We start from the raw sequence: 15,518 nt of genomic DNA on the forward strand, positions 1-15,518 counted from the left end.
TTTATTTTTGTTTAATTTTGGCAACAAAACATAAATGGGGAAAAAATACAAAATTAATGACGTTATTTGGAGCACGATCGCCGTTTGAATAAAAGTGGCTGACAAATTCACCTACCAACCACTACAGCAACAATAAAGCCAAGCATATTAACAATCAAATAAAGTAAACAGCCCAGACAACAAAACTCGATCACAGCCCCAAAAACAATGGTGGTTGTTGTTGCTGCTGCTGCCGTCACCACCGCTGCGCTGCTACCATTGTTGTGGGTCTCAGTGGTAAAAGGGCAATGGTTTCATCGAACCACGAGTTTTCTTTCAGTTTTTGTTGTTGTGCGGCAAGCGCTAACTAACCAACCAAACCATCAAAACACTGCCAAATGATATGGCGAAACCAATGGTCGAAGGCCGGGAGGGGAGGAACGTAGAGAGAGTGAGGAATAAAAGCAACCTAGCCGGGAACACACAAAACTGGAATTTTTTGTTTTGTTTAGCCGTTGTTGTAAACATTTAATTTGGTAGCCAGCGGCAGCAGCAAAAAGCCCAGTTGGTTGGTTGGTCTCAGTAATGGGGACTTTTTAAAATGCTTTTGACCATTCGATTGACCATGACCTAAACTAAAAACAGACGCACACTCTGTATTTTTGGTTAATGTATTCATGTTGACGACCTATGAGCAGCAGCAGCAACAGCGTCCAAATGCAAGCGTATTTTGTTATTGGCCTGGTCGCATAGGAAAAAGCCCAAATAAGTTAAGGTAGGTAGACTTTGCTGCAAATGACTGGCTGGCTGCTATTGGAATGACAATAATGGTTGTCAGAGTAGATCGATGGCTTAGTGCTGCTGCCGCCATGTAAGGGACAAACTTGCAGTGACGTCGTCAACCTTTCTTTTCTTATAGCAGATTGACAACAAATGGGGCCATGACCACATAAATTCCCATCTTTTTGTATTTGGTGTAAATCGTATCGTAAAGCTAACTGTGGTTAGTCGCAACCAAGTTGAAGTTTTATTTATGGAAATTTCTTTCGTAACTGATTATTGTATTGTATCGCTACCACTATCTCCCTCCTTACTTTAATGACCTTTACGCATGTTAATTCGTATTTGGTTGTTACCTTGTCTTGTCAATTTCAAGGGCATCGATAAACATACATATAAGCTGTGTATTATCGGAAATAGCTTCTGTTTTTAGAAAAAATATTAATAAGGAAAACTGTTATTGTTACTGACCTATACCAAGCGAAGCCATGTTTTCAAAAAGTTCTAAAGGTCATAGCGTCTATAGTCGAACTTCTCTGTAACTTAGCTGCTAAGGACGAATAATTACTTCGTTATACCAAATCATATCCTATAGAGACTTTAGCTATAGAGAAGCCCGACAGTATATAAAATAGAAGAGAACGTAATGAAGATCAGTATTGTCGAAATGTCACCCGTTGAAGGAGAAATATCAGTAGTGGAATTCTGTAACTCATTTTTGCTGTTATCGATAATTGTCGGTAAAATTAAAATGCTTATAATTTCGATAATCAACGAAAATTTTCGGTCAGTTAACGATGAATAAAAAGTAGTCGCTAGCCTCTACCGACACAAACAGTGATGCCAACTTTTCTTTATGTTTTTAGTCATAATTTTGCGATTTAATTTTACCGATTTTTGTCGGTAACAGCAAAAATGAGTTACAGAATCCCACTACAGATCAATTATATGGCACAGCTCACTCTGCCACAACATATAGCCAACTACTAACACCAGAACCCAAAACTCTAATACCAAATATCGATATTGTCAGAATTTTATAGGCAAGGTTAGGTTATTAGATGCGCAGCTGCCGTTGATTGTTGATAGACACTTAACTGGGAGACCAGCTGTGCATGGTACTCATCCTGAAAGGAGATAAAAAGAATGACGGGAAAGTAGTAAGAGGAAGGGAAGAGAAAGTTTTTTTTTTTTTAAATTGAACTTTCTGACTTTAGGATGAGCAGGTCATAGCCACTTAAGGCTCCTCTAATAAGTTACCCTGCGGGTTCTAATGCTTACATAGACTGTAATGCTGAATGCTTTGTCCTCGCACCTCCTTGTCATAAATATAATGCTCCAATGACCAGAATTTTAAAGGTCAAGAATCTTCTTAGATTTCGGACATCAGAAATGAGAGATTTTTTTATTTTATTATCTAGCAACAGGTCCAGCACTTTGCATGTTTTTCATATCAACAGGGATTTGCGGATTGGCACAAAGATTGGAAATGGGCCAACATCCTAACAGATCAACTTACAGCCCTTGATTTGAATTTTATATGACAAACAGAATGCAAACAAAAATTGAATTAAATAAGTAAGAAAGTATCAGTCAGCTGTGACCACAGAGATATACCCTCAGCCTCAGTAAACACAATACTTCTCACCTTTTTAGTTTTTGGTCAATTTCACAGGTAATATGGACTTGCCCCCAAAAATGTACCGTCGTAACTAGGGCCGCACACACAAATTATTGCAAAAAAAAAAAAAACGATCCAAGACGAGTCCTTAAACTGCACCCTTTTCCAACTTTGTATGATAGGTACCCATGGGTGCCACCGTGGTGCAATGGTATGCACACCCGCCTTGCACACATAAGGTCGTGGGTTCGATTCCCCGGTCAGGCGACATCAAAACACTTTTCAACGGTGGCAAAATACCCCTCAGTAATGTTGGCGACATTTCCTGAGTATTTCAGCCATGTAAAACTTCTCTACAAAAGTGTTGTCTTAACCAAGCCGTTCGGACTCGGCGATAAACTGTAGGTCCCATATCATTGAGCTAATATGAATCGGGGATGTTTGTGGAACAATTATATATATGTATATATGATAGGTACCCAAAAGAGTGGTCCGATTTTGTCAATATTCGGACATAATCGGGGTCTGTAAGAAATAATGCGATGTACTATGTTTGGACGAAATCTGTTTCTCCCTTCGAGGGTTATCAGAAAGAATGGACTTGGCCCCGAAAACAATTGTGCCGTCGTAACAGCGCCCGCAAGCAGAACTTGTTGGAAAAAATTTCAAAACTCTCCGAGACGGACTGTTAAACTGTACTCTTACCCAATTTTGTGTGGGAGGTATACCAAGACGTAGACCGATTTAGTCCATATTCAAACCTGATCTATGTCTGGAAGTAATATTACCACATGCAAAGTTATGACCAATTCGATTACTCGCTTCGAGAGTTATCGTGCACACCATTTTAGCAAAATTTTTTAAATTTTGTGTGGGAAGTAACGGAAGGTCTGGACCGATATAGCATATCTTCAAAATTAAAAATTTGAACTAAATCGGTTGAACCGTTCGAGAGTTATCGTGCGCACCAGTCTGACAGACAGGCGGGAGGACATGGCAAAATCAACTCCAAATTTCGGATTTCGTTCAAAAATACTTGGGGTCAAAAATCGTTATTTCGATGAGGCGCATCTTTTGTCCCAACAGAGTGTATATAATATACACATAAAACGATTTCTACAAAAAATCGGATTTTGATAAAGCTCCAATATGAATATTTGGCCCATTTCGTGTTTTTGGGCCCCATATAGCTATATCAAAATTCGATCCGATTTTCAAAATTTTTTGTAGAAACCGTTTTTAGCCACAATAATCGATTTTCATCGATCGGACCATAATTGTAGCATTTAGAGAATTTTGGTGAAAATCCGCCTTTGGCCCCATACAATTTACTATGGAAACAAAGATCGCTAGGTTTGCACGGGTTAACGTTAACCGATCGCCATAAAATTTCTTATATAAGGTTTTTGGATCAAATGGACAAAATTTAAGGGGGTAGCAAATCAAAAAGAAAGAGATTTTGTTTTGTTTTTGTGGGTCATATTGCAAAGTTAGTAGTTATTCTTCGATTGTTGTTGTCCCAACTATATGTATTATTGATGTGACCATACATATTGCCATAGTGAAATAAGCTAAATATGTCAATATGTCACTTCGTCAATTTAAAGCTTTCCATTGTCGAAGAGATCATACATATTCTCATAGGGGCAAATGACATGATTGACCCAAAGCTTTATTCATATTTAGGAGATATGTAGTATTGTCCACTATGGTAAACACTATTGTTGTGGGGACAATGTTACACACAAATGTTACACACGAATGGAGTCTATTTTTTCTCATGTTTAACGCTGCACCAGAAAATATGTGTAAAATTTTCTGGATCAGCGTTAAAAACATCAACAATCCTTACTTTATTTTAGAGTCATTGAATTCCCACAAAACATCAACAATTTAACAATAGTTTAGCACATTGATTCAAGTTGAAAATCTAGGAAACTGTACATGTTCCATTTATTTGGAGTTGCACAAGAAAATCGAATCGGGAGTCGATGTTGCAGTCATTAGAAATATTGGACTGAATTGGTGGACTCCATGCACTAGTCACCCTAACTATTACAGGCAGAGAAAAATTGTGATTTAAACCATATTAAAAACTGCAATACTCTATGGTTGGTTTGATAAAGTTCTCTTCGCATTCTATCATTAAATCTTTACCATGTTAGTTGTTGTACAATATTATGTGGTAGGATGTAACTTACATACTTAAATTATGCATTATTTTCGAACATCTGGTCCAATTAATTATATTTTGTCTTTGCATGTAAGGGATATCTAGTGGCGGAATATGAGGCACTAGACTCATCCGCAAAAACTGCTACCCACACTCACGACAATTAAACCATAAAATCGTATCGGCGCGAAAGTCTTAAACTCTCAATTTAGAAAACTAATAAGGGCATTATTCTCGTTACTCTAAATACATATATTAATATTAAGTAAATACATATATTTATTTATATCAAAATCCAACCAATAATGTGTCTTGTCTGGATATCTCATTATTATTATTTTTATCATCGCTTGCTATCTACCAACCTTAATCACCGGATGTTATTTTGCCATAAATGTTATACGACAAAAAAAAATCACACTCACACACATTAACTCTCATTACTGCTGTTTCATAATTGCTTTAAAAAATATCCAAATTTATATGTTTTTCATGTTTTACTTATGTTCTTCAACTATTTTAACAACAAAAGATGAAAGAGAATAGTAGTTACTCAAAAAAATCGAAACGTCTGTCATTGTTATTTACAAAAAAAGAAAGGAAAAAAACGTAGCGAAATACTGTCAAAAAAATGTGTTTTTGTTAATTGCTTAATTTTACTAACAAGAATGATGTCAATGCTAACCATACGAGCAAATCAAAATTATAGTTTTTTGTAGTTTAATAAATTTTTCGACATACAAATGACAAAACATAATGACAACATGAATACCCAAAAACTCGATCTATAATAAAATGTGATAATTAATAACCTACTACGATCCTAAGGCAAAGGATTATACAAAACCATAAGAAATTTAAAATATTCTGTACTTTATTTACATAGTAAAATATCCCAGTGTAGGACATTGTGCATAATACAAAAATATATTATGGTTGTTTCGAGGTTATTTGTTTGAATTAGGCTGCAGAAAAATCGAGTGTTTTTTTTTAATTTTCGAATTTTTCAGCTCCTCAACATGACCAAAAATATGAACAAAAATTAGTTGTACATTCTCCCGGACTTCTGTGTGGACTGTATCTCAAACTAATTACAAGTGTGTATAAAAAATTAAAAGAAATTTGTGTTTAAGAACTAAACATTTATACTGATCTTTTTATGTTTGCCTGCTACGGCAATTTTGATCATATGGTAAACGATCAGATTTTTTACAAATTCTGGTCGTTAGGATAAAGACCTCTTTCAAATCTCCCAATCCTATGACATAAACATTAATCAGTTTGCTGTTTATATGTTTAGTTGTTTATTTGCATTTATTTTTATAAATTTTTTTATACAATCTCTTTCCTAATTGTTGTTGAGCAATAATAGTTTTCGATAAAATGTTGTAAACATTTATAAATCGTGTTCTATTTTACAATAATTAAAAACTTTATCTCTACCGGTGGTGCCTTCAATAAAAAATGGAAACACCATTCTTTTTTACGCTACAAATTGCATATAAATGTAGATTTGAAATGTTTTACTGTTTTGTTAAAAATTTTTTCATTTTTATTTCTACATTTTTTGTTCGATACGGTCATATCATGTTTTCAGGATATGCATTCCTGTAAAATGACGCTGTGAAAAGGTATAAATTGATTTTTTAACAAATATTTTTCCACTACCAATACAAGGTGGTTGTTTAAAAAAAAAATTGCCAACTTCCAACATAAGCGTGGATTAAAAAAAAGATATTTTTCCACTGCCAACATAAGCGAGAATTAAAAAAAAAGATATTTTTCCCCTGCCAACATAAGCGAGAATTTAAAAAAAAAAATAAAAAAAATAATTTTCCACTGCCAACATACGCGTCGATTAAAAAAAAACATTTTTCTAATTTGATCATAGCGAAGGAAGAGTTAACGACCAAGTTTTAGGGGTTTTAATACCATCAGCCTTTAGGCTAAATCGGTCGTAAACTACACTTTTCGAAACTTAGTGTGGGAAGTATCCGAAGGAGTTGGGGTACTTTCCACACGAAATTTCGGAAATGTGTAGTTAGTTTACGACCGGCCCTTGAATCGTTTTGATATTTTTTGCAAAACGTTGCCCTCCTTGCCTCTTTTACATCGGAACAAGTTTTTTTTGAACGACAAGTCCATACTTCTTTAGAAATTCGAAGTCTGTAACAAACCCCTACGGCCACCATTTGTAGTGTCTGTGGTGCACGACAGCTTTCAAAACAAATACTGCGTTGGTCCAAACTATGTATGTATATCGTAATATTTCTACGAATCTTAAATAAAGTTCGAAGATGAAAGGCACCATCCCTCATTCACAAAAATGATGCGCACGATATCTCTTGATATCAATACATATTTTATTGGGGGAAAGGATAGAGAGATTATCAGGGCAATCATTAAGTGAAGTTCTTTTAAAAAATTGAAAATTTTGAAAACTACTAGAATCGCTTAATTATGGAATATTCTCGCAGAATCGGCAAAAGTATTCCCTGTTTGAACATAACGATGGAAATAAAAATTGTGAAATTAGGGAAAGAGAACAAATTCCGCACCGAATTGTTATTCATGATTGCCCTGTATTTTGTGTGAAAATTTCCACCTGTGCTTCTAAAGAAGTATTCGTTACAAATAAGTTCGACTGTATATATAAATGGAATGTTCTTTAGGATTACATACCGTCGAGTTTTAGATTCTACAAAAATGAAGGCCAATTTGTTTATAGAAACTATTACGATTTTAATATTGTTATATATTAATTATTATTACTATTTGAAATTTATAACGTACTAAACATTATTTTTCTTTTTATTGCAGGTAAGTTGCATTTTGTGCATAATGCATACAATGCGTGTATGTTACAAGAACGACTTCTGAAACCAATACAATAAATGAGTAAGTACGGGCAAACGAAATCCCCTAGTCGCCATTGGATTAAAGCAGCCCAGCTCAAAGCGCTCCTCTTCCGTTTTTGTTTATCCAGAAATAAGTGATCCTTTTTGTTTACCTTTTTGATCCTTACTTTTACTTACCGAAAAACATCGTTAATTACCGAATTTATAAGCATTTTACTGTTAGCGATTTTTGCCGGTAGCTCAAAAAATGGGTTAGAAAATCGGACTACTGAAAATATCATGTGTCAGAGACCTGCATGAATGGTTAATTGCTATTAATTAAATAAGATATATTTCAATACAAAAATTGATTGTGATTGCTCTAGTAAATGTCATGCGATTGACACTTAACCCGAGATTATAATTGAAAACAATAGAAAATTAATGAATATCCGAATCTTTTGTAAGAGTGAATCAGCTTATGCAGATCTCTGAATACTGTTCCATATATTAAATCTATACCTATAAAAGAGGAAAATGATTGTATGTTTGTTTGTTTGTTTTTAATTTAAGGACTCGAAAACCACTGAACAGATCTTCCTGAAATTTTGAGGGTATATTGTAACATCGTTTGAAAGTAAAATAGGCTATATTAAATTTTGAAATTCCGCGCCGATCCTGAGATATATGTATATAGCCTCAGGACCGGAAGTACCTCCAAGAAATTTAGATTTTGTATGCAGATATCTGATGAACGGTTACAGATAGAGTCTCCAAATTGAAATCGGTTCAGATTTGGATATAGCTCCTATATATATTTTCGGCCGATTTCATGAATTCTATGCACCAAACACGATATGTATGTCAAATTTCAATGAAATTTGGATGTGTGACGCAATTGGGTCTAGAAATAAATTTGCCAAATTATATTGAAATCGGTTAAGCTTTGGATATAGCTCCCATATATATTTTCGTCCGATTTTATGGATTTTGATGCACCAAAAACGCTATATATGTCAGATTTCAATGAAATTTGGAATGTGTGACGGAATTTGGCCTATAACTAAATGTGCCAAAATATATAGAAATCGGTTCATATTTGGATATAGCTCCCATTTATATTTCCGTCCGATTTCAAGTATTTGATGCACCAAAAAAGCAAAATATGGCCAATTGAAATTAGAATTATCTCATTTATAATTTGAATTATTTCATTTGTAATTCTAATTTTTCCATTTGTAATTCGATATATTCCATTTTAAATTTGAACTTTTTGATTTGAAATTCGAATTATTCCATTTGTAATCGAAACATTTTGTTTGTAATTCGAAAAACCAAATATGTTGTATTTTTTTTTCGAATTTCAAGTTACAAATTGAATAATTCGTATTTTAAATAAAAAATTGAATAATAAATAGAATATTTCGAATTACAAATGGATAAATTCGAATTACAAATGGAATACTTCGATTTTCAAATGTAATAATTCTATAACTGAAATTTGAATTACATGTGAAAATAATTTTAATTGTAATTCAAAACATTTTATTAGCAATTCGTTACTTTCCATTTGAAATTCGGATTATTTTATTTGCAGAGCGAATTTTTCCGTTTGTAATTAAATGCTTTCCGCTTGAAATTCGAATTATTCCATTTGTAATTCGAATTATTTCATACCGGCGATTGAATTACGTTGTTCGCTCACACAATTACGTACACGAACTAAATCGTTCATACTACACGATACATAATTCATAGTAACGAAGTTAATTTTCTCTTATATTTTTTTTTCTTTACTCTTAAAATGTATATTTAAGACAAAAACACGTAATATGAATTGATATCTACAGAAAAAAGAATTATTCAAATTCAAATATCTATTTTGTATTAAACTACACGATTTTCATTCATGTTTTTTATTTTTTCTTCAAATGTTGGTATTTTTCAATACATTTTTTATTTTTCTTTTTTCAAAGTCAACAAGAGATAATCATTTCAATATTATTTTTTTGGTCTACATACTTTTGTCTATTTGTTACTTTTTTATTTTTAAGTTTTTAGACAATTATAAACACATGGACCACAAATGTACCATGAATGAAATAGAAATCACTTCGAACCTCCCATTGATTGTATATTAACCATCTCACTTGTCATTCATCTTTTGCATATTCTCTAAAAACTTTTGCATTTTTTATATATATTTTAATTTTGTATTTTGAGCTGTCATAATTATTTAATCGACACTCTCATTTTGTTAGTTAGTAGTAGTAGAGTAATTAAAATTGAACAATGTACAAAAATCGGTGTTCGCTCCCAAAATTGTATATGGGAAATTAAGTAATTAATTCATAATTTGGCTTCGAACACCGAATAGAGATCGGACTACCAGTCAGTATAAACAGGACATTATCATTTGAATTTATATATCAAGAAAAATTTCTAAAATCGTCTTTTCCATTTCAAAAAAATCAACAAAAAAATTCTTGATACTACATCAATGATTTTTGGTACATAGATTAAGAAAAAAATTGTCATTCCAAATCTGTCTTCGTTACCAACTTTGATCGTTGCGCGCAAAAGAAATGACCGTTTTAATTATGATAATTAGAAAAAATTCTAAAAAATCGCGGCTTAATATAGTAAGCTGTTATATCCTACTACCGTTAACTAAAATCGTATATTTTGCGATGATGAAAAAAAAAAAAAAAAAATCCCGAAAAATCTAATTTGTAAAATAATTTTACTTATTTACAAACATTGTTTTAAAAAAATAGCGCCTATACTTACAACAAATATATAAAAAATTATAACAGAATCCCGACATTGTAAGAAATAAAATGAAACCTAAGTCGTGAAGGTTGGAGCTATAATATTCATGTTATTAGCAAAAATACGAAGAAAATATGTATTATTCCTTTATTTTTATGGTTTTATAGGAAAAGTTAAAGAAAAAATGTTTGAGTCCTTCGTCATTATACCCTCAGCATTTATGCTAACGAGGGTATATACACTTTCATACGGACAAAATGTGCCTCATCGAAATAATGGTTTTAGACCCCAAGTATGTTTGGACGAAATGTGTTTCAGACAATTTGGAGTCGATTGAACAATGTCCGTCCGTCTGTCTGTCTGGCTGGCTGGCTGGAGCGCACGATAACTCTCGAACATATCAACCGATTTTGGCTTTCGTAATATTTTGTCCAAACTTAGTTTAAGTTCGAAGATGGGCTATATCGGTCCACTCCTTCCGGTACCTCCCCCACAAAAGTTCGAAAATTTTCGGGAAATTTGACCGCACGATAACTTACCTAAGGAAGTAACAGATTTGATCCATAATTTGCAGATCTACTAAACTTAGATGAGGTCCCAAAATGGACTCAATCGGTCCACTCCTTCGGGTACCTCCCACACAAAATTTCGGATAAGTTCAGATTAGGACCTGCTCTCGAATCGCTTTGATCTTTGTTGCAACAACTTGTAGTCATTACCCCCCATACGACGGTACATGTTTCATCAGGGGCAAGTCCATACTTCCTGAGAAAATTGCCTGAAAGATACAAAAAGCCCCTATGACACCGTGTGAAGTGTCAGTTCCGATTCGGTCCAAAATTTGGCATTCGTAATATTTTGTCCAAACATAGTTTAAATTCGAAGATAAGCCATCTCGGTCCACTCCTTCAGGTACCTCCCCCGCAAAAGTTCAAAAATGTTTGGAAAAATTGTGCGCACGATAACTCTTGAAGGGAGTGACCGATGTAATCCATACTTTGCACATCCTAATATATCTACCAGATATAGATCAGGTTCGAATATGGACTATATTTGTCTACTCCTTCTGGTACCTCTCACAAACAATTTCGGATAAGTTCACTTTAAGACCTGCTCTCGAATCACTTTGATTTTTGTTGAATCGATTTGCATTCGCTACCTCCATTACGGCGGTAAAAGTTTTTTCAGGGGCAAGTCCATATTTCTTAGGAAAACAGCCCGAAAGGTGTAAAAAATCCCTCTCTAACTGTTCAACCGATTTGGTCCAACATTTGGTCTTCGTCATATTATATCCAAACTTAGTTTCATGGAGCAATACCGGTCCACAACTTCCGGTACTTCTCCCCAATATTTAAAAAATATCACTAAAATGCTAGGACGATATCACTTGAATGGGGCAACCAATTTGGTCCAAACTTTGGATCTCCTAATATTTTGTCAAAATTTAGTTTAACTTCTAAAATGACCCATATCGGTCCTCCCTAAGGGTACCTCTCCCACAAAGGTTCAACATTTGTGTCTTAGTGCAGTTAATTCCTAATCCACATTTTGTCGGCAAGTTCAAATGTCCAAAAAGGGCCACAAAATTTAATACATTTGATCTGTCCGTAGGTGAAAGTTTCACTTCACATTGGCTGAGGGTACATATCTGTCGGCAAAGCCGACTGACTCTTTTTTACTTGTTTTCATCAAAATTTCACGCAATAATGAACATATTCCGTTGCAACAAATTTTTCGCTTATAGTTTTCCTATTGGCGAATATTTTCAGATCATTATATTAAATCACAAGAAATTCCAATCGTGGCATAAAATTAATATAATGTTATACTGAATATTACAACTCTTGAAACGCATATAAACCGCGTAATAGTGAAATGTTAATGATGCGCTTCCGATTTTTCAACGCAGCGAATCGATCCCTTTTATTTGATGTACAGTTTGTGAAATTCTATTTGGCGACTACGATGTATCATCTGTTGAATATTAGGGTGCAAAAAACAGTGAAATATTCATAAATTCCACGAAGTTCATTTACATTTTATGCCCATCCGATTTCGATGATCACCTTTAAAAAATATATAATTTGATGTCCTTTCATTGCAATCCATGAAGAACCGTGGATGTAGCATCGCACATAATTTTTAGAAAAAGTCAATTGTATCTCGGTATTCGCTATAGTTTTTAAATATCTGTTTTTGCGCATTTTAAGCAGGCATATCGCTCTCTTTATTTGACACATCCAAAGCGCGTTTAAATAAGCGATATTTTCAAAAACAATCTTTGCAGAGTTACGAAATTTGAGGGGTATCATATCCGCCAATCTAGTGGATGGATTTAGGCGCGCCGCACAATGTCGCGAGTTCATATTAACTGTGGCCAAAAATAGAAGGAGTTGTCGAAGGTGCATCAATTTTGGTACAAGTACCTATTATTGACTTACAATCTTCAGGATATATAGCCCCCATAGAACCGTACCTCCCGATTTTCGGTATTTTGAATGTTTTAGACACAATGACCAACCGAAAGTATTCAAATTTTGTGGTTAGTCTTCGGCAGAGGTATCAAACATTCCAACTGAGAATTGTGGGCTTAGGTCCACGTTTTGATATAGCCGCCATACAACGGTATCTCCCGATTATCGGTATTTTGAAGATTTTAGCCTCATTATTACACCGAAATTGCTGAAATTTGGTATTTAGTCTTCGTAGGGGGCATTATACCTTCACCTTGAAATTTGTCTGCATAGGTCCACGCCTTCATATAGCCCCCATAGGACGGTACCTCCCGATTTTCGGTATTTTGGAGGTTTTAGCCCGATTATCACACCGAAATGGCTGAAAATTGGTATTAAGTCTCCGTTGGCGGACTTATAACCTTCCACCAGAAATATGTCGGTATAGGTCCTCGTCTTCCTATAGCCCCCATAGAACCGTGCCTCCTCATTTTCGGTATTTTGAGTGTTGTGGCCTCAATATCTACCCGATATGACTGAAACTCGGTGGTTAATCTTCATATTGTTTGTGAGCATATTGAATATATCAAACTCTTGTCTTTATATGTGAGAATTTTCCTTTAAAAATTTTTGACCGATTAGTGGTCAAGGGCGGTCAATTTTTTGTAAAAAATCGAATTTTGATTTTCGCTGTTCACAATTTTTTTAAAAATTGAAATTTTTGAAATTTCTCTCGTTTTAAAGCAAGATTATTAGGTACCTAATAAACCCACAAAAATATATGATGATCGGTTCATTCGTTTTTGCGCTATAGCCAACATCGAGGTCTATTTATCAAAGCCTAACTGAAAAATTTCTTTTGTAATCTCTAAATAATACCGTAAATATTGTATTTCAAACGTTTCTAGCTAAATAAAAGTTGTTATTTGCCGGAAAATTGTCCTAAAAGTACGTTGACTGTCAGTTTTGACTGTTAGTGTGTACTCCCCTTTAGGAACCATTTTTGTAGCGACCGTTACTTCTAAATTTTAAATATTAACGCATAATATAATTTATTAATTTTAGAAAAAAAAAAAACATACAAAAATACGTATTAACTTAAATTTTCGGATTTAAATCCTCATATAGCAAAAACTACTTCACGTATCAGTACCAAAATTCAGATTCTTCTTAATTAATATGTTTTCTATCACTCCCCATCAATAAATTTGTTCAACGAAGTATTTAGTTTTTACCATTTTTGGCCACGGTCGTGACACTGTGCGCCGTGGCTTATTAGATTCAAAACGTAAAAAAAAAATAAATTTACGAGGGTTTCCACGGAAATCAAATGACGTTTGCAAATTCTGAACCAAAAAAACAGGTTTTTTAGAAAAATTTACGCACAATAATTTCGGCTTTGAGCGCAGATTGGTGTGATCCTATGAAGGCTACACGCTCATGTTATACATTAAAAATGCGAAATCGCGAGTACTACAATCGAATAATATACTTTTAGATAAATCCAGCTGCGCGTCCCGATTAGAACAAAAATTCAAAAAATCCCATTTTTCAGTCTTCAAAATGTCAGCATCCGTTTGAGGTACATACAGTGGATCTATTATAAAATCATACCTTAGAAACCTTATCTCTGAAGTGTATTCTTTAACCCTTTCGGTGCTTCTTTTTTGTTTTTGATCTGAAAAATATATTTTTCCAATTTTATATATACTTAAGCCCATTATATGAATAATCAAAACTAATTTTTTAACATTTTGTTTGGAAAAGTGGTTTTTGGACACTATGCCATATGGCATAGAATGTATTTAAAGAAAAAAAAAACAAAACTAAAATATTCAAGTTTTTAATTAAATTTCATCTTATAGAAGACCAGGAGGCCTTATAGAAGAGGAAGAGGTCTTCTTATAGAAGAGCAGGACGTCTTTCCATAAATAGCAGAAGGTCCTCTCATAGAAGGGCAGGATGTCTTCTCCTGGAAGAGCAGGAGGTCCTCTTCTTGAAGAGCTGGACGTCTTTTCATAGAAGAGCAGGACGTTTGCATATAGAAAGGCAGGACGTATTCTGAAGAAGAGCAGGACGTCTTTTCATATAACAGCAGAACGTTTGCATATAGAAGGGCAGGAAGTCTTCTTATAGAAGAGAAGGAGGACTTTTTATACAAGAGCAGGAGGTCTGCTCATGGAAGAGCAGGGTGTCTTCTCGTAGAAGAGAAGGACGTTTGCATATAGAAGGACAGGAGGTATTCTTATAGAAGAGAAGGAGGTCTTCTTATATAAGAGCAGGAGGTCTGCTCATAGAAGAGCAGGACGTCTTCTCATAGAAGAGCAGGAGACCTTCTTATAAAAAACCAGATGGTCTTTTCATAGAAGAGCAGGGGCCCTTCTTATAGAAAAGCATAAGATCTTCTCATTGAAGACCAGGAGGTCTACTTATAGAAGACATGAAGGTTTTTCATAGAATATGTGGAGGTCTACTATTAGAAGATTTGGGGGTCTTCACATAGAAGGTCTTCTTATAGAATATCTGGAGGTCTTCTTTTAGAACATTTAAAGCCTCTTATAGAAGTCCTAGGGTCTTCTTATGGAAAACCTAGAGTCTTCTTATAGAAAAGCTAGGGTCTTCTTATAGAAAACCTAGGGTCTTCTTATGGAAGGCCTTCTTATAGAAAAACTGGAGGACTTCTTATGGAAGACATGAATGTCTTCATATAGCAGATCTGAAGGACTTCTTATAGAACACCTGAATGTCATCCTATAGAAGGGCTGGAGGTCAGCTTGTAGAAGACGTGGGGGCCATCTTATATAATATCTGGATGAGTTATTTCAGAAAATCTGCAAGAATTGTTATACATCTGGAGGTTTTCATATGGTGGATCTGGAGGTTTCCTTATAGAAGAACTGGAA

General features: G+C 34.3%; 1 protein-coding gene across 1 annotated transcript in view; it reads left to right on the forward strand.

Annotated features, from left to right (window-relative positions):
• The window catches only part of Tis11 (Tis11 zinc finger protein), a 129,315-nt gene that overhangs the window by 79,603 nt on the left and 34,194 nt on the right, over positions 1–15,518 (forward strand). The window lies entirely within an intron of this gene.

The sequence above is a fragment of the Musca autumnalis genome, unplaced genomic scaffold (genome assembly GCF_047663935.1).
Source record: "Musca autumnalis isolate F117 unplaced genomic scaffold, ASM4766393v1 scaffold_3, whole genome shotgun sequence".
Taxonomy (NCBI): domain Eukaryota; kingdom Metazoa; phylum Arthropoda; class Insecta; order Diptera; family Muscidae; genus Musca; species Musca autumnalis.